Source organism: Danio rerio, chromosome 7 (genome assembly GCF_052040795.2).
Source record: "Danio rerio strain M-AB ecotype USA chromosome 7, GRCz13ab, whole genome shotgun sequence".
NCBI classification, from domain to species: Eukaryota; Metazoa; Chordata; class Actinopteri; order Cypriniformes; family Danionidae; genus Danio; species Danio rerio.
In genome coordinates this window covers 44,888,904-44,913,099 of record NC_141027.1, presented here as the reverse complement: position 1 = coordinate 44,913,099, position 24,196 = coordinate 44,888,904, and the positions used below count along the sequence as shown (strand labels likewise).

Here is a 24,196-nt window from a genome sequence, read left to right as displayed (position 1 = left end):
CACACACACACACATATATATATATATATATATATATATATATATATATATATATATATATATATATATATATACATACAGGTTATCTGTCTCTTATTTGTTTGTTTATTTTAAATCAATGTTTCTCACGGCTTGTTAGTACAGAATTTATAGTGTTTTTCACATGTGAGCTTAAAGACTGGTGCAGCTGTTTTTGAAAAGGGTGTTAAGAAAAGGAGCAGGGTTTGGATTAAACACTTCTGGCTGTCTTTGCCTGCCGCACACTCTTTCATCTACTGTCCATTGGCAGGCCCGCATGCCACAGTTGATGAGCTCAATGAGTGTCATATGATATCTGCAAGGGACATTAATGATGTTCAGGGCAGGTGCCCGCTGAGTACTTTGATTCGACACAGCCGGACACGCAAGTAATCCGGAAGGAGAAAGAGAAATAGAGATGAAAGAACATGAGAGTGACATGTCTAAACATGCTCTGACATGAAGAGCCGAGAGAGGAGATCTCTTTCTAGTGCTGACACACTGGAGAAAAGGAGGAAAACACACATAAAGCCCCTTTTCATGCTGTGTCCTGGCAGGTAAACAATTGCAAAAGTGTTTTCCTTCAAAACGTATTGTTCGGAGATAACAAAGGCGGACTGAAACCTTCATTATAAAGGCCTGGGAACGCTGAAGCTGTACAGTTTAGTCGGTCATTAAGGTAAAAGTCTGACAGATGGATCATTTGCATCATAATGGCATTGGGATAACCAAGGTGTTGTATCAAGTAATTGGATAAACAAGCAAACAAATAAATGAAGCCACACTGATCATCTCCATTTTTCCAAGTGATTAGAAGCAATCAGTGAGATTGGTTGTAAATGCGGGGTCTCGGCAATGCTCCCAAGGGTGCTGTTTACACCAGGTGTTAACATCAGTCTTGGGTGAGCCAAACACAAGTGGTCAGCTGAGCCAGACTGGCATTTACATGTGGAATTAGTGGACAAAGATCTTCAGACTGATTGGACAAAGGACCACCCAGAGACTATTTGACTTGCACATGAAAAAGCCAATTACTGATTTTTTTTGCTCAGCATTCAGTAAATGCAACTAATTTTGCATATGTTTGATTTTTATATATGTAGAGACGAGCAGCTTGTGCATACCAATAGGGAACAATGCCCGCGAGTTTTCTGCATGCATAGCGCAGCGAAATAAAAAGCCAAACTATTTTATTAAATTACGAAAACTCAAGGCACATCTACAGCATGCAAATGTTTTTATTTATTAAAATTTGTATTTATTTATTTATTTATTTATTTATTTATTTATTTATGTATTCATATAAGTTCTAATATTTATTATTAAAAGTAGTAATCATTTATTACAGCTCATTTTTTAAAATGCTAATGTAGTAGGCTACCTGGAGAAGTGTCATTGTAAATATTTTCACTTATTTATTTATTTATTTATTTATTTATTTATTTATTTATTTATTTATTTTTAATAAAGTTTACAGGCACTTCATATGATCTGATTTCTGCTAATATCATAGTTCATTGTCATCCCAAAAAATTCATCCCTCCAAATGTCATTCAGGTGCATCTTCACAGATTTTCTTGTTTGCGTCAATTAAGACTGTATAGTGGATTAAAATATTGCTTTTACATACTTGAAAATAATTAGAATAATTAAAGGTTTAAATCAGGGCGAAGCAGTGGAGCTGTAGGTAGTGCTGTCGCCTCACAGCAAGAAGGTTGCTGGTTCGAGCCTCGGCTCAGTTGCCGTTTCTGTGTGGAGTCTCCCTGCATTCGCGTAGGTTTTCTCCGGGTGCTCCGGTTTCCCCCACAGTCCAAATACATGCGGTACAGGTGAATTGGGTAGGCTAAATTGTCCGTAGTGTATGAGTGTGTGTGTGGATGTGTGTGTGTGTGTGAATGTGTGTGTGTGTGTGTGTGTGCGCGTGTGGATGTTTCCCAGAGATGGGTTGTGGCTGGAAGGGCATCCGCTGAGTAAAAACTTGCTGGATAAGTTGGCGGTTCATTCCGCCGTGGTGACCCCTGATTAATAAAGGGACTAAGCCAACAAGAAAATGAATAAATTAATGAATGAATGAAGGTTTAAATCCAAATTGAAAAAAGTAGCTTTATTTCTCTGACAAGTTTTTTAATGGTAGATCTTGCCTTTCAGCAAGGCAGAGGTTAGGGATCTTGGGCTAATAATAAGGTTGATCCATGCAGTTAATACATTTTCACCATGATAAATAACTACAACAGCTGAGTCCCAAATGGCACACTATACAATATGCACTTATGCACTAAATAATTGTGAACTTACAGACTTAACAGCATAACAAATTAATGTAGTGTCATCTCAAACAGAACACCAATGTTTTTTTTTTTTTTTTTTTTACTAAACAGTCATTCAAAATGTATCCCAAAATGATGATGTTTGTTGGTTGCCAAATTAGCAAAATAAAAGACAAAACTATAAAAAAAAAATACCAACCATGAGTATAATTGCATTCACCATCAGGAGGCAGTATAATCAGTCTCGTAGGAGAATTCTGCTTTCACAATACATAATAATGTAATCCAACTTGAGCGCCCACATGGCTCCGCCCGTTACACTATTTGAGCAAAGCAGTGGCCGCTGAGTGCGTGAAGTGTCTAACATAACACAATTCATTTTACGGTTGAATATGTGCATCATCCGGGTATTTAACATGGTCTTATTTACTTTAGAATTTCAGTGTAAAAGCACTACTTACACTACACATAGGCGTAGATTAGTGCATAAGTATGCAATTTGGGATGAACCTCTTGTCAAGTGGCTGCAATGGACTTGATGTGTCCAAGTTTTGTCTTGTGTGTAGTTTATTAATTTCAATGTATATTTTTAAAATAAAGCTTGCATCAAAATCAGTATTGATACATGCCATTTCAGTTACTTACCTTGTGGATCCAAGATTGCTACTTTAATACTGTTTTATTGTTCGTATGTGTTTGTAAATTTGTAGTAACCTAGTTTGTTTTGAGTTTTTGTAAACCCACATTTATGTATGCATAGCCAGGGCTTAATTTGTGCAGGAACATCACTGACTGTGCAATCTGAGCTGTATCCAATGCTTTTCAATGCGCTCACCTAACTCTACCCGTCACCATGACGTCACTCACTTCTTTGAGTGCATTGTGTCAGACATTGCATCACTGAGTGATGCAATCTCAGCTTGCATTATAAAAGCTGCATCCAGATACTGTTGCTTAAATCTGACACATTTTTCTGAGCCTTCTTCTCACACGCACGCATTTTCTCAACCTTCTTCACTGTTGTCTGTGGGGGAAACTGGAGCACCTGGAGGAAACCCACGCCAACGTGGGGAGAACATGCAAACTCCATACAGAAATGCCTACTGACCCAGCCAAGGCTCGAACCAGCGACCTCCTTGCTGTGAGGTGACAGCACTACCTTCTGCGCCAGTGCGTCGCCCATGCATGTAAACATTTAGGATGATATTATTAGTTTGAATACCATTCATATTCTCATTTTATTCATTTATTACTTTTAGTTTTGCACTGTATGTGCACTGCGTGATCGCAGTTCACTTTCCATTAGTGCTTTTCTTCACTGTAGTTGGGACATTTTTAATGATGATCAGCTGAATCAAACTAAAATCCACACAGTAAGACATTTTTTTTCAGAACTGATTAAATACTGCATGAGCAAATCAATTAGGTAAAACCAGAGATTTTTTTTTAAGTTCAGTGGCATCACACAGAATTTCAGAAACAATTACAGTTCCTGAACATGCTGAGCCTGCACAGACAAATGCATTTTTTCTTTTTACTTTCTCTCTGAGCAGTGACTCAAAGGATCTGGCAAAATCTTAATTGTGACATCATTTTAATGTAACAAATCATGTTAAACTTTAATATACATTTACTGTGTCCCACTATGATTTCATATTTTATACTTTAGTTGATGTGTAATGTAGCTGTGTGAACATAAACAACATTTCTGAATGTAAAAAGTTCTAAGTTCAATGAAAAGGAAGAACTTGGTTTTTACAGAGTTAGCTTAGCAAAGCCTACAATGAACGAATTTTGGGGACTACAAAAAAATACTTCCACCCCCTGTGAGATCACAAAAGTTTGTTTACTGGGTCACACTTTACAATAAGGTTCATTAGTTAATGTTAATTAATGCATTTACTAACATGAACAAACAATAAACAATACATTTACTACTGTATTTGTTCATGCTAGTTAACGTTAGTTAATGAAAATACAGTAGTTCATTATTAGTTCATGTTAACTCAAGCATTAACTAATGTTAACAAGCACGGACTTGAATGTTAATAATGCATTAGTAAATGTTCAATTATGATTAATAAATGCTGTACATGTGTTGTTCATGATTAATTCATGTTAGTAAATGCATTAACTAATGAACCTTATTGTGAAGTGTTACCGTTAACTGCGCGCACAAACTGCGCTGGTAAGGGCCGTGGCCAGAGGTACTGTAACGTTATAGCAGAGATGAAGCTAAATATGCGTCCAAACACTGCTGTTTCCACAGAGCTTCGTCTGTTACTGTATTTGGGCTTCCAAAGGACACGACACAAAGACAGAAGTGCTTACAGTTCAATATTAATTATGTTCTAGAGAATTATAAAATACATAAACATGATTTGACAAAACAGCTTCCAGAAACTCTCCCAGTTCAGTGCTGGATTTGGCTAAAATCTCCTCAAAGCAGAAGCTGTGAACTGCAACATGTAAGGGTTTTTATTTGTTAAAATTGTTCATGACATGTACAGTATCTAGCGTTAACGGTATGCTGTAGCAACGATGTAAACAATGGGAAATGCTGCGTTGCGTGCAAACAATTTAGCTACAAATTTATATTTATCAGTCAAACTGCTGTAAACACACACACACTCCACTAGCACGTTCATGTCTCTTATGTGTGTGCGCGACTACATTGATTGTCTTCAGGCAGCTTTTCCATGCGTTTCACATCTCAGATAATGAAGTCGCAAAAGATATGTGGATGATTCATATTACTTACACCTGCATATTCTGGATGCATGTGAAAGACGTCGAGTAACACATGAAGTTAAAAAAATATATACAGGATAGCTCACCAGACTCGTGGTAGCAGCAGAAAAATAAATCAAGTCTCAAACAGGTCGCATCCCACATCTTGTGCTTTATGGAAAATGTGCTTTATATGCTTTATTTCCTTTACAATGGAAAAGGCTCTTAAAGGAGCTGCACCCCATTTTCACTTGTTACAGACACTTGTCAGATTTTATTTTAAAGAGCAGGCAGGAGGTTTACTGATTGTTTACACAGCAGAAAAGGGCGTGCTTTTTACGGGCGTGACGTGGAGCCGATCCACGAATCGCAGCACATTATGACGATGACTAGGGCCAGACGGAATCTGCGGACGTTTTTTGCTATTTCTGCTGAGAATTTTAGTAAAAATCAGCGGATTTCTGCGGTATTATTTTGGGAGTATCCAGCGGAGTATCATAACTAAAACCTTAATATATTAAATATAAAGTAATAAATTACTGAATAAAAACTGAATAAATTTGATTTACACATTTACTCAAGTAAATAAACAGAATTAATAATGGGCTAAAAAATCTGCAGAAATCTGCGGGAAATCTGCATAATTCTGCGTGCGCAGATTCCGTGTGGGCCTAACGATGACCAATCAGAATCACTTAAGGGCGGGACTTTCAGAGGAACTAGGAAATATGAGAGTCGCTTTCATGTTAGCTGAGTAGCTGTGTATAATCAAAGTGAGATTTATAAAAAATAACGTGATTTCCTTCTAGTGAAACATGAGCACACATTGCTTTGCATCTTATTAACACAACCAAGCCATAAAATTACATTCTGGACTACCCCTTTAACTAAATAATAATATAATATAATATAATATAATATAATATAATATAATATAATATAATATAATATAATATAATATAATATAATATAATATAGTTTCCCAGGGATGGGTTGCGGCTGGAAGTGTATCTGCTACATAAAAACATGCTGGATGAGTTGGCGGTTCATTCCGCTGTGGTGACCCCGGATTAATAAAGCAACTAAGGTGAAAAGAGAATGAATGAATTAATAATATAATATAGCCAGTTTTAATTTTACTAAGTTTAATCAATCAGTTGCCATATGCTCTGACAGACATTACATCATTCATACAGGATGATAACTTTTTTAATGGATTAAAGATAAAAAAAGTGCTGAAACACTAATGTCACACCTCTCAATACCCGCTGAAAGTTTCAGGATGGATTCAAGCTTGAAGGAGAAGAAAGAGCCTGTGGTTTGGGAGGGAATCAATTTTTTCGCCATGCCTGGTGATTTTCAATAGAATCCCTAAAAGCAATAGAACAGCGTAGAGCATAAGATCTGGATTGAGTGCCAAATGTACTTTTTAGCCTATTACTGAGACAAGTGTATAAACCCTTGAGGTCTCTCTTTTACATGTGTAAATTTCACTGACTTCAGTTCTCCTTTTGAAGATGAGACAGAGGTCATGGGAGACTAGAAGGCATTTGTCCCACTCCAGCACTTAACCCAAATCACACAGTATCAACTTCAGTGGTCTGAAGCGACGACATGATTTCTGACAAATCTCCAAAACAGACTTGTGTGAAATAAGCAATTTCTAGTGAATAGGATTGTCATTTTAATATCTTGTGCATTTGTCAGCAATACAACAGGAAAAACATTGGCTTACAGGAATGCATGTTGACTCACTGAGATCAAAGAAATATTTATTTATTTATTTTTCTGGATAAATTATATTTTAACTTTCTCCCCACTTGCATTCATGCTTGGAAATATTATATGATACAGTGCTCAGCATAAATGAGTACGCAACATTTTTAAAATGAATAATTTTATCCATTTCTCAGGGTAATATATATTGGTGCATTTGATCGAAACAGATTTAATAAACAGATATATTTATTAAAGTAACATCTTAGTCACAGAACTTTAGAAATAGAAAGATAATACATTTAAATTCATGCAAAACATTGCAAAAAATACAAACTACAATTTAACAAAATTGTATAAATTTTTGTTTCTCGTGATTATTATGGTGGCTTGAAAAGCCAACATACTGTTATCTCACGTAAACTTATTATGGTGGCTTGAAAAGCCAACATACTGTTATCTCACGTAAACTTATTATTATTCTTCTTCTTCTTCTTCTTCTTATTCTTCTGAGACTAATTTTAAAGTGTATCTCCTCCTAAACTTTTCAAGCTTCATACTTCAAACTTTCGTCAAACCTTCAAACTGGTCTGACTCGGGTTGCTATATCTGTTCCAACTGATCCGACTTTCGGTTTTCCGAAAAACGACCCGGAAAATTCCCAAAATTCCCATTGACTTAACATTGGGTCAAACTTTGTGACCTCATAACTCAGCATCAGACTGTCCTACAGACTTCTAACTGGGCTCATTTAACTCAGTCTAGCCAGCAGCCAATAACTGATGACCTTTAAACTTACTAGCCACTCCCTAGCAACCACTTTTGGCACCCTAGCAACTGTCCCATAGACTTCCATTGTAAAAGACTGTCATTGACTTAACATTGGGTCAACCTTTGTGAGCTCATAACTCTGCATCAGACTGTCCTACAGACTAGAGTCAGGCCCCATTCAACTCAGTCTAGTCAGCAGCCAATCACTGATGACCTTTAGACTTACTAGCCACTCCCTAGCAACCACTTATGGCACCCTAGCAACTGTCCCGTAGACTTCCATTCGAAAGACTCTCATTGACTTAACATGGGATCAAACTTTGTGAGCTCATAACTCTGCATCAGACTGTCATACAGACTAATGGCTGAGCTCATTTAACTCAGACAACCAAACTGCCAATAACTGATGAGCTTTTAACTTTCTAGCCACACCCCTAACTACCACATACTGCACCCTAGCAACTGTCCCGTAGACTTCCATTACAAAAGACTCTCATTGACTTAACATGGGATCAAACTTTGTGAGCTCATAACTCTGCATCAGACTGTCATACATACTAATGGCTGAGCTCATTTAACTCAGTCTAGCCAGCAGCCAATCACTGATGGCCTTTTAACTTTCTAGCCACACCCCTAACTACCACATACTGCACCCTAGCAACTGTCCTATAGAATGTAATTAGCTGTGCTATCAAATGCTTATAATTCTAACATGCTAATGACATGCCAATCATGCTAGCAACATGCTACTCATATGCTAATCATGCTAATGACATGCTAACTCATACTGGAAACATGCTAATGACATGCTAATTTGTACTTGAATCATGCTAGTAACATGCTAATTCATACTAGACCCATGTTAATAACTGGCCTACATGCATATCTTTGCATAGCAGTGTCCTATTGACTTGGGGGATGGCTCATCTGACTCAGACAACCAATGAGCATATCAATATGATAATAAAGCTCACAAGCCACGCCCCCTAAATTGATTTCATAGACTTCCATTAAAATAAGCCAAGATGCATATCTTTGCAAAGCAGAGTCATAGAGACATGGGGGTTGGTTCATTTGACTAAGACAACCAACCACATTCAAGTTCACTTTGTAACCTCGCCCATAGCAACAAAACAGAGTACCCTAGCAACCATTCATCAACAGCTATATCTCAGCATCAGAACATCGTAGAGACTTGGAGATTGGCTCGTTTGACTCATGCTAGCTAACGGAACTTCCTATATGCTACACATGCTAGCAGTGACTAGCTACATGCTAATATTGACTAGCCAAGTACTGTAACTTGCTAGAAATGCTTACCAAGTATAAATGTTTTATCAAGCATGTATGTGAGGCTTGCCTAGTAACCAACCAGGGTACCCTAGCAACTGCCTAGCAACCACCCAAATTACCCTAGCAACCGCCTAGCAACCACCTAGCAACGGCCTAGTAATGCCTTAGTAAGGGCCTAGCGACCACTCAGGACACCCTAGCAACCGCCTAGCAACGCCTTAGCAACCACTCAGAATACCTTAGCAACCACCTAGCAACCACTTGGGACACCTTAGCAACTGCCTAGTAACACCTTAGCAACCACCTAGCAACCACTCAGAACACCCTAGCAACGCCTTAGCAACCACCTAGCAACCACTCAGGACACCCTAGCAACCACCTAGCAACACCTTAGCAACCACCTAGCAACCACTCAGGACACCCTAGCAACCACCTAGCAACACCTTAGCAACCACCTAGCAACCACTCAGGACACCCTAGCAACCACCTAGCAACGCCTTAGGACACCTTAGCAACCACCTAGCAACACCTTAGCAACCACCTAGCAACCACTCAGAACACCCTAGCAACCACCTAGCAACACCTTAGCAACCACCTAGCAACCGCTTAGGACACCCTAGCAACCGCCTAGCAACACCTTAGCAACCACCTAGCAACACCTTAGCAACCACCTAGCAACCACTTAGGACACCTTAGCAACCACCTAGCAACACCTTAGCAACCACCTAGCAACCACTCAGAACACCCTAGCAACCGCCTAGCAACACATTAGCAACCACTCAGAACACCCTAGCAACCACCTAGCAACACCTTAGCAACCACCTAGCAACCACTCAGGACACCCTAGCAACCACCTAGTAAGGCCTTAGCAACCAATCAGAATACCCTAGCAACCACCTAACAACCACTTAGGACACCTTAGCAACCAACTAGCAACACCTTAGCAACCACTCAGAACACCCTAGCAACCGCCTAGCAACACCTTAGCAACCACCTAGCAACCACTCAGAATACCCTTGCCACCACCTTGCAACACCTTAGTAACCACTTAGCAACTAGTCAGAACACCTTAGCAACTGCCTAGCACCACCCTAGCAACCACCTAGCAACCACTCAAAACACCCTAGCAACCATCTAGCAACACCTTAGCAACCACCTAGCAACTAGTCAGACCACCTTAGCAACTGCCTTGCACCACCTTAGCAACCACCTAGCAACCACTTTAAACACCCTAACAACCGCCTAGTAAAATGCTAATTCATGCTAGAATCACGCTAACAACATGCTAATTCATGCTAGAATCATGCTAGTAACATGCTAATTCATGCTAGAATCATGCTAACAACATGCTAATTCATGTAAGAATCATGCTACTAACATGCTAATTCATGCTAGTAATATGTTAACTCAAGCTAAAATCATACTAACATGCTATTTACACTTTAAAACCACTTAAAACTTTCAGATTCGGCTTTTCAAGCCACCATAAAGTTTGTCCTCAAACTTTAATATCTAGTTATTATTCTTCTTCTTCTTCTTCTTCTTTCTTCTGAGACTAATTTTAAAGTGTATCTCCTCCTAAACTTTTCAAGCTTCATACTTCAAACTTTCGTCAAACCTTTAAACTGGTCTGACTCGGGTTGCTATATCTGTTCCAACTGATCCGACTTTCGGTTTTCCGAAAAACGACCCGGAAAATTCCCAAAATTCCCATTGACTTAACATTGGGTCAAACTTTGTGACCTCATAACTCTGCATCAGACTGTCCTACAGACTTCTAACTGGGCTCATTTAACTCAGTCTAGCCAGCAGCCAATAACTGATGACCTTTAAACTTACTAGCCACTCCCTAGCAACCACTTTTGGCACCCTAGAAACTGTCCCATAGACTTCCATTGTAAAAGACTGCCATTGACTTAACATTGGGTCAACCTTTGTGAGCTCATAACTCTGCATCAGACTGTCCTACAGACTAGAGTCAGGCCTCATTCAACTCAGTCTAGTCAGCAGCCAATCACTGATGACCTTTAGACTTACTAGCCACTCCCTAGCAACCACTTATGGCACCCTAGCAACTGTCCCGTAGACTTCCATTCAAAAGACTTTCATTGACTTAACATGGGATCAAACTTTGTGAGCTCATAACTCTGCATCAGACTGTCATACAGACTAATGGCTGAGCTCATTTAACTCAGACTACCAAACTGCCAATAACTGATGAGCTTTTAACTTTCTAGCCACACCCCTAACTACCACATACTGCACCCTAGCAACTGTCCCGTAGACTTCCATTACAAAAGACTCTCATTGACTTAACATGGGATCAAACTTTGTGAGCTCATAACTCTGCATCAGACTGTCATAGAGACTAATGGCTGAGCTCATTTAACTCAGTCTAGCCAGCAGCCAATCACTGATGGCCTTTTAACTTTCTAGCCACACCCCTAACTACCACATACTGCACCCTAGCAACTGTCCTATATAATGTAATTAGCTGTGCTATCAAATGCTTATAATTCTAACATGCTAATGACATGCCAATCATGCTAGCAACATGCTACTCATATGCTAATCATGCTAATGACATGCTAACTCATACTGGAAACATGCTAATAACATGCTAATTTGAACTAGAATAATGCTAGTAACATGCTAATTCATACTAGACTCATGTTAATAACTGGCCTACATGCATATCTTTGCATAGCAGTGTCCTATTGACTTGGGGGATGGCTCATCTGACTCAGACAACCAATGAGCATCTCAATATGATAATAAAGCTCACAAGCCACGCCCCCCAAATTGATTCCATAGACTTCCATTAAAAAATGGGCCAAGATGCATATCTTTGCATAGCAGTGTCATAGAGACAAGGGGGTTGGTTCATTTGACTAAGACAACCAACCACATTCAAGTTCACTCTGTAACCTCGCCCATAGCAACAAAACAGAGTACCCTAGCAACCATTCATCAACAGCTATATCTCAGCATCAGAACATCGTAGAGACTTGGAGATTGGCTCGTTTGACTCATGCTAGCATACGGAACTTCCTATATGCTACACATGCTAGCAGTGACTAGCTACATGCTAATATTAACTAGCCAAGTACTGTAACTTGCTAGAAATGCTTACTAAGTATAAATGTTTTATCAAGCATGTATGTGAGGCTTGCCTAGTAACCAACCAGGGTACCCTAGCAACTGCCTAGCAACCACCCAAACTACCCTAGCAACCGCCTAGCAACGGCCTAGTAATGCCTTAGTAAGGGCCTAGCGACCACTAAGGACACCCTAGCAACCGCCTAGCAACGCCTTAGCAACCACTCAGAATACCTTAGCAACCACCTAGCAACACCTTAGCAACCACCCAGCAACACCTTAGCAACCACCTAGGAACCACTTAGGACACCCTAGCAACCGCCTAGCAACACCTTAGCAACCACCTAGCAACACCTTAGCAACCACCTAGCAACCACTTAGGACACCTTAGCAACCACCTAGCAACACCTTAGCAACCACCTAGCAACCACTCCGAACACCCTAGCAACTGCTTAGCAACGCCTTAGCAACCACCTAGCAACCACTCAGGACACCCTAGCAACCACCTTAGCAACCACCTAGCAACCACTCAGGACACCCTAGCAACCACCTAGCAACGCCTTAGCAACCACTCAGAATACCCTAGCAACCGCCTAGCAACACCTTAGCAACCACCTAGCAACCACTTAGGACACCCAAGCAACCGCCTAGCAACACCTTAGCAACCACCTAGGACACCCTAGCAACCGCCTAGCAACACCTTAGCAACCACCTAGCAACCACTTAGGACACCGTAGCAACCACCTAGCAACACCTTAGCAACCACCTAGCAACCACTCAGAACACCGTAGCAACACCTTAGCAACCACTCAGGACACCCTAGCAACCGCCTAGCAACGCCTTAGCAACCACTCAGAATACCTTAGCAACCACCTAGCAACACCTTAGCAACCACCTAGCAACCACTTGGGACACCTTAGCAACCACCTAGTAACACCTTAGCAACCACCTAGCAACCACTCAGAACACCCTAGCAACGCCTTAGCAACCACCTAGCAACCACTCAGGACACCCTAGCAACCACCTAGCAACACCTTAGCAACCACCTAGCAACCACTCAGGACACCCTAGCAACCACCTAGTAAGGCCTTAGCAACCACTCAGAATACCCTAGCACCACCTTAGCAACCACCTAGCAATCACTTTAAACACCCTAACAACCGCCTAGTAAAATGCTAATTCATGCTAGAATCACGCTAACAACATGCTAATTCATGCTAGAATCATGCTAGTAACATGCTAATTCATGCTAGAATCATGCTAACAACATGCTAATTCATGTAAGAATCATGCTACTAACATGCTAATTCATGCTAGTAATATGTTAACTCAAGCTAAAATCATACTAACATGCTATTTACACTTTAAAACCACTTCAAACTTTCAGATTCGGCTTTTCAAGCCACCATAAAGTTTGTCCTCAAACTTTAATATCTAGTTGCTATTAAAATACTACTACTACTACTACTACTACTACAACTAATAATAATAATAATAATGTTTTTCCCTAATATATAAATTTTGGCTACTATTTTTTTTTTACCATTATTGTAAGTTACTTTGTAAGATAAGCTCCAGATTTGTCTTTAGTATTGATTACAATATTATATTTGTGCATATATATTAGTTTAAAGTATCCTATAGAAAATATTAATTTAAATGATAGATTTGTGGGGGGTGTACTAGTATATGCTGAGCATTTTATATACCCTAGATCAAAACACCATTGCTAAGTTGCATGGGTACATTTTTGGCAATAGCCAAGATAAGTTATTGATTTTTATTGCATGCCATAAATTCTTACAATATTATAAAAACTTAATGTGCTGTGAATATATTTTGTGAATACCCTACTGTAAATATATTTAAACTCATTTTGTATGCATTGCTAAGTACGTCATTTTGACAATATTAAAGGCAGCTTTCTCAGTATTCAGATTTGTTTATACCCTCAGATTTAATATTTTCACATAGTTGTATTAATTAATTTCATACAACAATGGAAAGTTTATGTATACACCCTTCAGGTATCTTAAGTTCAAAACACTTAAATGACTATAAAGCATGGTGAAATACTTTCTAAACATATTTTATATTGAGATTTGAAGAAAAAAAATGATTGAATAAAACAAACAAATAAATAAATAAATAAATAAATAAATAAATAAATAAATAAATAAATAAATAAAAACCTTGCACATGATAATCATTTAATCAACTGTAGGGATGGATTTCACTCAAAATTAAAATGTGTCCTGTAATAAAACATCAACTAAGGAATCTGAAGAAAAAAGCCCAGGATAAATGTTGCCCTCTTTCTTGAACTTTTCTTCCCCTCTGTTTTTGTTTTCTATCTTTGATACATTTTGATTAAATCCCAACAGATGAGTAAATCTTTAAGTCACTGGTTAATTTGAACAAAATAACCATTCATTGCATAGGGTATTTAAAGAGAAGGACAAAATGTCTCTGGGTCGCTAGTCTGTATCCAGACCGGCCCGTAGTGAAGACTCTCAAGCTCAACACTGCACTGTAAAAAATTTCCAGGTTTTCACAACAAGTTACTGTAATTTTTCACAGTAAATTACATTAGTATCCCTTCACAGTATTTAACTGAAAAATTCACAGTAATATATTGTATTCATAATTTTATTGTGAACTTACGGCAGGTAGCATGATTACAGCAAATTACTGTGAAAAGGGATATATCTTTTGCACGTTAGTTATCAAAATTCAAACCTTTTTTAACTCAACATAGAAATTAATACAAATGAACTTTTAACAGATAATAACAGAATGTTATAGCCCCCAAAACGATTTGGTTACCAACATCTTTTTGGTTGTACTGCACCTTTATTTAATTTTATACAGTTAACATAGAATAGGAAATAATATTTAATGAACAACTGTGCTTAGCCAAAACATAATAAACTGGAATAAAAAGTAATTAATTAATGAAACCAAAGACTGTTAAACAGCCAACAATTATTTTAATGGCAGGGTAAATGTCTGCTTTAGACGTTTTCATGAGTATTGGGCACCTGTCATCGCCTGGAGGTCACTAATCTCAGAATTAAATATATATATATATAAATTATTATTTTTTTTATCTATATAAATAAACCACAGATTAGAGTTTTAAACAACTACATTCTAGCATGAAAAACAGTTAAAACTTCATTTTCGGACGCATATAGAGCCATCGAAGACGGGGCAATTGTCCCAATGTCTAGCCTGAAGACAGGCGCCTCTCGGCGGATACATGAGTAATGAGCGCCGTTACCGCCTGGAGGTCATAGATCTCCGCTACCGGCAAAACACACTTAAAATTACACACAATCTTTACTAACAATCCACAGATTTGAGTTTTGAAGAACTACATTCTCGCATGAAAAAGTGTTAAAACTTTATTTCATTACATATTACAAGCAATATTTATAATATTATGTCGCTTCTCATCCACCATTACAGCTTGATGCAGCTTAAGGTGCGAAATGAATCCTGGGAGGAAAAAATAATAATTCTCAATACACTCCAAACGAACTTTATTCTTATTGTTGAAGTCAGAGATATGTAATATTTTGAATGGCGAAGAAAATAATTAACTTTATATTTCAATCAATATATTACTTTTGCACTGCTTCGGTTCAGGACTCGTGTAGCATTGAATCAGATTCAGATATTTTATCAGACGTGTTCATGAGCTCATAGTCATGAACAAGCAATTCGTGTACAAGCAGTACACGAACCAAGCAATATGATGAAATATTAATGAATTATATGTTTGCGTCTTACAATATTATACAAAACGGAATCGTTTTCAGGCGAATTCGACTCTTTACTGTTCACTTAAAGGAGCCGAATTCGACTCTTTACTGTTCACTTAAAGGAGCCGATTCATTGAACAGAACTGACTCGAACGCAAACAAGCGCCATCACGACAACGCCTGCGTCGTCTCTTCACCCAACGGATTCATGCTCGGTAAGTGTTAAAATATGACTTTTGTCCGTTAAATGATTGTTGTATGTGTATTTCTGTATAGTGCATGTCATTTAACAGGAGTATACCGAGTAACGTTACTTCAGTTGTACTCGCACGTACAGGGTTTAAGCGCGCCTTTTTTTAAACAAGAAATTAACGACGCCAGATGGTGCTTGTATTGTTTTCTGAGGTATTAGCATAACGTTAACGTTAGTTCCTGAAAAAAGAAAGGGAATTTTCTTTAAATAACTTCTTGTTAACTGCATTTTCTGTTTCAGTACAAGACTGAAGTAAAGGTGAAATGACTAAAGTTAAGGTAAGCTCTGACCTTCACTTAAGTTAACGTTACTGTTACGTTAGTCACCATCATGTACGTTAATTTTGTTCACTGTAACGTTAACGTTAAGTTAGTTAAATAAACTAAACTCATTATGAAACAAGTCTTAACTGTTAAATGAGGCTTATAATACAATTCAGTTGTATTCTTTTAAACTAACACTAACACAGTACATATTGTATATTTCTCACTAGTGTTAATGCAGTGCTAACATTTACTAATGAGAACTAATTGTATATTGTCACTAACTGTAGATTTTATTTTTTGGTGTTCAGGTGTACCTGATAATAGCTGAAGTGTGAGGTGAGTAAATTCCGAGCACACAAATATAACCTAAATTCATTATCACAATCTAAACCTATATATATATATATATATATATATATATATATATATATATATATATATATGAGTATGTGTGTGTGTGTGCGTGTGTTAGGTTGAGTCTTATTCTACTCTTATTATATTGATATTTTTTTGCAGCCACAGCCATTGATGTTGAAACACTGATGCTACCAATCAACCATCGCTTGATTATTAAAGGTAATGTTGATGCCTTCCTCATTTTTATTAGATTTTTAAATGTCAGGTTTTTCACAGATTTGTTGTGAGCAGTTTCTTGTACAAACTCTTTTTCTTCTTCCAGAAGTTCCACCAGTACCTCCAGTTGTAGTAAATATTAGACAAAGATTTTTTTAAACTATAGTTTTTATTTTTATTAGCAATTTTACTGGGCATGTGTTTTTGTTTGCTTGGTTTTTAATAGGCAGAGCATGGAATGTCAACTTTGTTTCTACTAGGGTTGTAACAATATACCGGTATGACGGTTTACCACGATTTGAACGTGCACGATTATCATACCATGAACAATTGCATATCAACGGTTTTAACCCTTAAAGACCGAGACAGCCGCCCGCGGCTAAAAATAAGTATTGCTCTTAAATGTTTAATAACTTTTGATCCGCTGATCCTATTCATACAATTCAAAGATTGGCATAAAGAAGAGAATCTCAGCTTTCCAGTGCTGTATCACATAACATTCGCGGACTTTCAGAGGCTCCGGAATCAGTGCGGTTACGTCATCAACATTTGACAACGCTGATTTGACAAAGAAACGCTCGTCACTGTGTCTCTGGACAAATCAGACATGATACATTGATGCATTGTCCCTCCTCCATGCCCAGATTGGTTCAAACTCGCTATATCACAACCAATAAGCATAGGTTTCGCTTTTGTTTGTGGACCAAGCTTTTTGAACAACACGGAATGAGAGATAGGCATACATTTATGCGTGGCTAAATAAAACGCCAAAAAAAAAAGTTTTGCATGAAATAATTCTCATACTAAGTACTTTTGCATGCACAGCAGCACAGAAACATGACAAAACAGTGACACAGCAAAGACGAACTGCTGCTCTTGCTGTTTTCAAAAGACGCAAATGAAGGTGCAGCTGTTTGTCTGCATTGCAGACAACCACATCCAAATCCATATCCACAGACAACCATATCCATGCTGGCACATAAAACCTAAGGATGTTCCATATTGAATCTAGTTTCGTTATGTAACTATTTATAGTATAGTAAATATTTATATCTATTTTTTTACTGAGGATTTGCACCATGTTTATTTGGACTTTATTTGGACTTTGACACATTATTTATTTTCTTATTTTTTTATTTGTTCATTGTAAGTGGTGTTGTTTATATTAACTAAAAATATATTATTTGGAAAAAGTCAAATTTGCTTCACTGTTCTATTATTTTGTAACATTTGTAACATACCGTATACCGCGAAACCGTCAAACCGTGGTATTGTTTTAGACGATTATCATACCGTGAAAAATTCATACCGTTACAACCCTAGTTTCTACAAACAAATTTAATTATTCACAAACACCTCTAATTTAGTCCTTCTTTCCCCCTTTTAGTCTTATTCCTTGGAGGGTCGAGTGGTCATGGGACCTCACCTGGGTTTCACAACTGACTTTGGATCTGGTCTAAAACTGAAGTATGCTGAAGATGCCTTTTGCACTCTGGAATTTAAAGTAATGTCATTTAAAGTAATGGGGGGGGGTTTAAACAAGGAATGTATAGGAGCACAAGTCATGACTCCCCTTTTCCCCTTGTGATAAAGGGCCGTGTTGCAGACACAATTTGTTTGTCTGTGCTGGAGACCAGAGGGGAAGCTGTCTTTGAAAGGATGGGGCTCCTATACCATATGTGAAGTTACCTATTCAGGTGAGTGGATTACATGCTAGTCATTGCAAATGCATAAATAGTGGGAAATTTTTACTGGGCAGCACAGATTAAGTGAAACTCAAAAAACGTTGAAAACTATTTGGAATATTTGCAAAAAACTTGATTGAAATGAATACAACACAAGTGCTGTATCACTTCAATCAAGTTTTTTTTGCAAAATTTTCCTAATATTTAAATCATGAAAAATTAGCTTGATGCAAGAAACATCCTGCTAGTATTCAAGAGCAAGTGCTGTGATGCATGTGTTAACTTTACAATAAGTGTGAACCCAGCGTTAGATTATAGTCTGTAAACAGAAGGTGTAAATCAAATCAACTGTTTTAAAATGCTCTGCCTAGGTCATTAAAACCACTATTTGTTGTTGGACTGTTGTTGATTGTGTGTTTGTGATGGAAATGTTTTTCAGATGTTTTTGTTGAAATGATTGCAGTTTGACTGAGCTACAGTATTGTCAGCATGTTCAAACTGAGCTAACAATAATTTTGCTCTGTAGTGCAGCAGTAGTGTCCCAGTACTGTTGTATGAAGCTAACTGTTTGTCTGCCCTTTTGCTTATAGGTGCTTTTGGGCACCAGTTTGGAGATGGAAGACAGACGAAGTCAAAGAAGCAGAGAAGACACATCAACCAGCAAGTGTGTAAAATTATCAGGAAAATGATTGACCTTGAATAGACGACTGCCTAATTTAGCAAGAAGTTTTGTCTCTCTCTCTCTCATGTGTGTATGTATATATATATATATATATATATATATATATATATATATATATATATATATATATATATATATATATATAATGAGAGAGAGAGAGAGTGCGCACTCTGAAGCACTGCTTTTTATATGTATGCTAAATATGATGTCAGATTTTTTTATTAATATGTTCTTATAGTATTTTTTGAGGCTTCACTTTCACCTTTTGAAAGTTTTCTGAAATGTTTACACAGATGTCATTAAGCTGTTAAATAAATCTGTAAAATGTATGTGTGTTTGTTTTTATTTTGATTTTAGAGTCTTCTCAGATCACCCAAAAATGAAGATTCTGTCGTCATTTACACATCCTCAGGTTGTTTGGACACAAAAAGGAATATTTGATATGTTTATTCCTGTGTTTAACAAAAAAAAATCATTTTTAACAGAGCTGGAACAACCTGAGGGTGAGTAAATCAAGATAGAATTTTCATTTTTGTGTGACCTAAAATTGCTTTGAAATTTTACAGCACCAAACTGTTAAATTACAGTAATCCGGGATATAACTGTAACTTTACAGTTAAATCAGGTATTTAAACTGCAACCTACTGCTAAATCACAGTAATCGTTTTGCAAATTCACAGTAAAATATAGTTAATTCTACAAGATAATACTGTGAAATCACAGTAACAGACTTTATTATCTACTGTAAAGTTACAATATATTGTTGTAATTTCACAATAATTAAATGTGACAAAACCACAGTAAATTACTGTGAACTACCTCACAATAATTTACTGTGAATTTACATACAGTAATTTACTGTGAAAGTAATGCAATTATTAGCCAGTAATTTACTGTGAATTTAAGGTCAAATTTTTTACAGTGTGTAATTTGAACTTCCATCTATACTCTTAGATTTATCATTGAGTAATTGATGTTGTGCATTTACTTTTAATCTGCATTTATTGTTTGATTCTGTAATAGGCAAGATAATGTCTGTGAGAAGAAACACAATCCCGGGGCGTTTAACTCTAGGTGTTTGGTCCCTAATGAACATACAATTAAGAATTTTAGACCCAAGAAAATATAAAAATCTAAACTGAATCACAACTAAATATGTGATCAACTAGAATCATAATTGATAACATTAAAGTCAGATTGAACTCAGAGCTGAAAACAAGTATAAATAAATTCTAAGAAACAACCCATTTCTTTTCAGAATCATTAAAAAGGCGTACACACATTTAACATTAAACCAGTCATCGGAATCCGTCGCTGGGCTGAATAGAATAGAATCTTACATAACCAACCAATCAACCAAACAATCAGTCAGTAAGTTGATCGAACAGTCAATCAGAAAGTCAAGCAATCAATGATTACTCAATCAACTAACCAACTATCTATCCATCCATCAATGAAGCATTTTAAAGTGTGTGAAACTTTTTTAAAGTTTTAGATGTCAAATTGGGATTATCTTAAAAAATAATTATACAAAAACATATACTGTGCATGTATATATACAGTCGATGCATACAGAACACAACAGAAATAATGAGCAGCAAAAGAAAAAAGTGCTGTGCTTGGCATCCAAAACAGAATCCTACAGCCTTGCATGGTTTCATGTCATCTACTATTAGCTGAGATGATTTTTTTTCTACCACCTTCTGTGATTGAGATCCCATAGAGAATAATATTTGTGCTCACGAGAAGTTCCACAGAGGTTTTGATTTTAATTGGAGCTGTCATGGTGGAGTTTGCGCTGAGCCATGATGACATAAGTACATGAGATCAGTCAGATTGGTGTGTTTGATGCAGAGCAATGTTCTCACCTCCCCTTTCATTTCTTACTCGTCTTTTATGGAAATCAGCTCCTGCAGTGGCAGTTCTAGCGAGACCTTTTAACAATTAATGTAAAATATGCTAAAGGGAATAAGTGAGAAGGCTTACGAGGATCTATATGGATCGCATAATGTAAATCTTCTCTCTTTTCGAAAGGTCACATGTTGATTTGTTATGAGGGCCTTTTCTCAGCTTGAAGACCTGGGGATGTTTTGACTGATTTTAATTGGCTTGCTCTAGTCTGTTTTGCGTCTGTCTAAGCAAAATACAAATACATAGTCTCATTTCAAGCAAAATATTTGCCATCTTGAATGTTAAATTTTATTAACAGAGTATTTATGGTAAAAATGAAAGGGATAGAGTAGGACATCCATCAGTTGTCTGTATCACTGATGATTTTAAATAATTTAGTAAATTGATTAAGCCTAATTGTGACGAATCTGCTAAAACTAATAGAGCTACATTAACCTACCATTAAAATTAAGATTTGAAAAACAAATAAATAAATAATAATAATAATTAAGCCCAATGTGATGAATCTGCTAAAATAAGAGCAACATTAAACCATTAAAACTGATATTTTTAAAATAAAAGAGATCAAAATTAATTGATTTAATTGTTCAAATTAAATAAGTCTTGCATATAAAAATGGAAATAACATTGTGAAATATTTTTGCAATTCAAAATAAACATTTAAATATACTTTAAAATAAAGTGTATGTATGCCACATCTGAATTTCAAGCAACAACACCTTGCTGCAAGAAATGATTTATGCTGATTTGTTGCTCAATAAATATTATTTATTATTAAACTGTTGTGCTTTGTATTTTTATTTACTAATTTTTCCACATTTTTGAGAATAAAATCATTGTATTTCAATAAATAAAAGTTGTTATGTTTCTAGACAAATGCATTGATTTTTGCATTTGACTTGCATCAATGTAATGCACATTTTTCATAAAACAATGGTAGGTTAATTGCCTTTCATCATTCAATGGAACATCCAGCACAGTTTTTTCAGTGTCTTTAAAGTTTTTCAATGCATTAATTGTTATTAAAATATAGAAATCCGTTAGCCTACCATGACAAACATTTCAAAGTAGCCAAAAAAAAAGTGGACTTTACAATTGTGCATTCAGCATGAGCTGCGGGAGTCAGATTTCACTGATTACAGGTAAAGAGCCAGGAAAGAGACTATGGCTTATGAGTCTATTGTGCTAAAGGGATTCTAAGCTCATTGCCAAATATCTAAAATATTCCATCTTCACACAGAGAAGCTGTAATCATTAAATCAAAAGTGAAAATGAAATGCAACCACACGTTTAAAAGTGAATTCAATACCTTGAATATTGATAGCAGAAAAAGTGTACAACTTTTGGATTTCACACGAGTGGACACAAACATTGCAGATGAAGTAAACCATTTCTTAAGTTTTACCTTCCACATAAACCGATTCGGGCACCAGCACCATGGGCAACACATTGGAGTATGTTTCTTTTCTTGACATTAAACAAGTTTTATCTGTGTTTATAGTTAACATTCTATTTTTATGAAAAAGTACCATTTTTTTTTTTAAACAAAACTTTATTCTTAAAAATCAAAGGAGTTTATTCTGAAACTTTATTTAAAGGGCACCTATTTTACTCCTTTTTCAAAATTTAAGTCTTTTATATCTCCAGAATGTGTCTGTAAAATCTCATATCAAAACACCCATCAGTTTATTTATTATACCTTTTAGAATATTGGGATTTTCAGCTTCTAATTACTTTAATGCTAGTTCTCCATGTCCATTCCCACGTGCCTGTCTCCGGCTGCATCATGAACAGGACAGTGACAAACATGAAGGATGCAGATCTCACATAACGTTTGTGTGAAATGCTACAGTAAGAACTTTTCCAGTGATTATTTTATGTATTTGTTGTGGAGTTAATTCAAGCCTTTCTGCAACGATGAGTCACATACAATGTCTTTCAAGCACACACGCACACAGAGACGCAACTTTGCACTGTTTTTGCATGGGAACTGTGACAGGATACATGGTAATATACACTGCTTTATGGATATGTGTTATGGTAATGTACAAAATAAACCTGATTTAACGTCCACATACCAGGATTGAAGCATCTTCTTTTATAATTGAACTGACATGCAGATTTGATGATGAATTACCAGGAGATTTCACTGTATTTATAACAAGCATTCACTGTTAAACTTGTAAAACTAATTCTTGATCACATTTGATTATGATTGATGACCACAATGAGCTGAACAGCTTGTTTAATGCCAGTTGCTTTGGACACGTCCTGTCTTTTGATATGATTATATGCGCTACGAGGACATATCAATACGCGGCTGTCAATCAACTCTGTGGGTGGGAAAACCACACTTCAACGTCATGTTATGTTGGGCCTCAAGATTGGAGGGATTTGGATCTTATTTTAACATTAGGAAATAAAAAAAGTGACTTATTGTAATTATATCAACCCCATATAACCGGGGACACACTATACTTACACAAAATTTTGTCCAAAGCAAATGACAAATGATGATTTTCATTGTAAGTGCACTTTGTTTATTTATTGTTTTTTTCATCAAAATGTAACAACTTTTTTTTAAAATGACATCATTCTCAAAATTTAAACAATTATTTTACAGTTAATTTTGACATTTGTTCATTAATTACAACAACTATTCTTGAAGTGCTTTTGAGTTAATTTTCAACATTTAGTTCATCTTTATTTTTTATGAAATGTAACAACTTTTAAACAACTTTCATGAAATACAATCTTACAAAACATCACTACATTTTAAACAGATCAAGATCCTTCAATGATGGATTTCAGCTTTTATTTGTTTATTTATTTTTTATTTTTTTGAAGTGATGGTGAGAACTGGGACATTATTGACGGATACTTGAGTGCATGTAAGATTGGAAAATGCCAGTGACTCCAACACTCATGTTTAACACATAGAGTACATGGAAATGAGCACGAATGCACGTAAATATGCTTTTGATTGATGGAGATATGGGGTCGCTTTTAGAATATGATTAGCATATGATAGAGTTGTTGTGTGCTCTATCATGTGTTCAGTAGGGAACTATTTAGACCTCAGAAAACACATGCATGATGGACGGGTCTCCCTCTGCATGTTTAATAAATGGACGCAACATTAAATAGTGAAAGCTTTGTTTCATA

General features: G+C 36.6%; 2 long non-coding RNA genes across 2 annotated transcripts in view; one reads left to right on the top strand and one right to left on the bottom strand.

Annotated features, from left to right (window-relative positions):
• Nucleotides 1–7,240: 7,240 nt before the first annotated feature.
• LOC147843146 (uncharacterized) overlaps nucleotides 7,241–24,196 on the bottom strand; it is a 321,579-nt gene continuing 304,623 nt past the window's right edge. Inside the window, exons 8-11 of the long non-coding RNA XR_015496104.1 lie at nucleotides 13,163–13,335; nucleotides 9,778–10,080; nucleotides 9,369–9,734; nucleotides 7,241–9,045 (exon numbers count right to left, since the gene is read on the bottom strand). This is a non-coding gene — a long non-coding RNA (uncharacterized LOC147843146). The remainder of the gene's footprint in view (nucleotides 9,046–9,368; nucleotides 9,735–9,777; nucleotides 10,081–13,162; nucleotides 13,336–24,196) is intronic.
• LOC147843147 (uncharacterized) lies at nucleotides 15,812–19,449 on the top strand. Its single transcript, XR_015495025.2, has 7 exons — nucleotides 15,812–15,876; nucleotides 16,155–16,192; nucleotides 16,489–16,516; nucleotides 16,697–16,756; nucleotides 18,141–18,257; nucleotides 18,347–18,450; nucleotides 19,029–19,449. It is a non-coding gene; the product is annotated as an uncharacterized LOC147843147 (long non-coding RNA).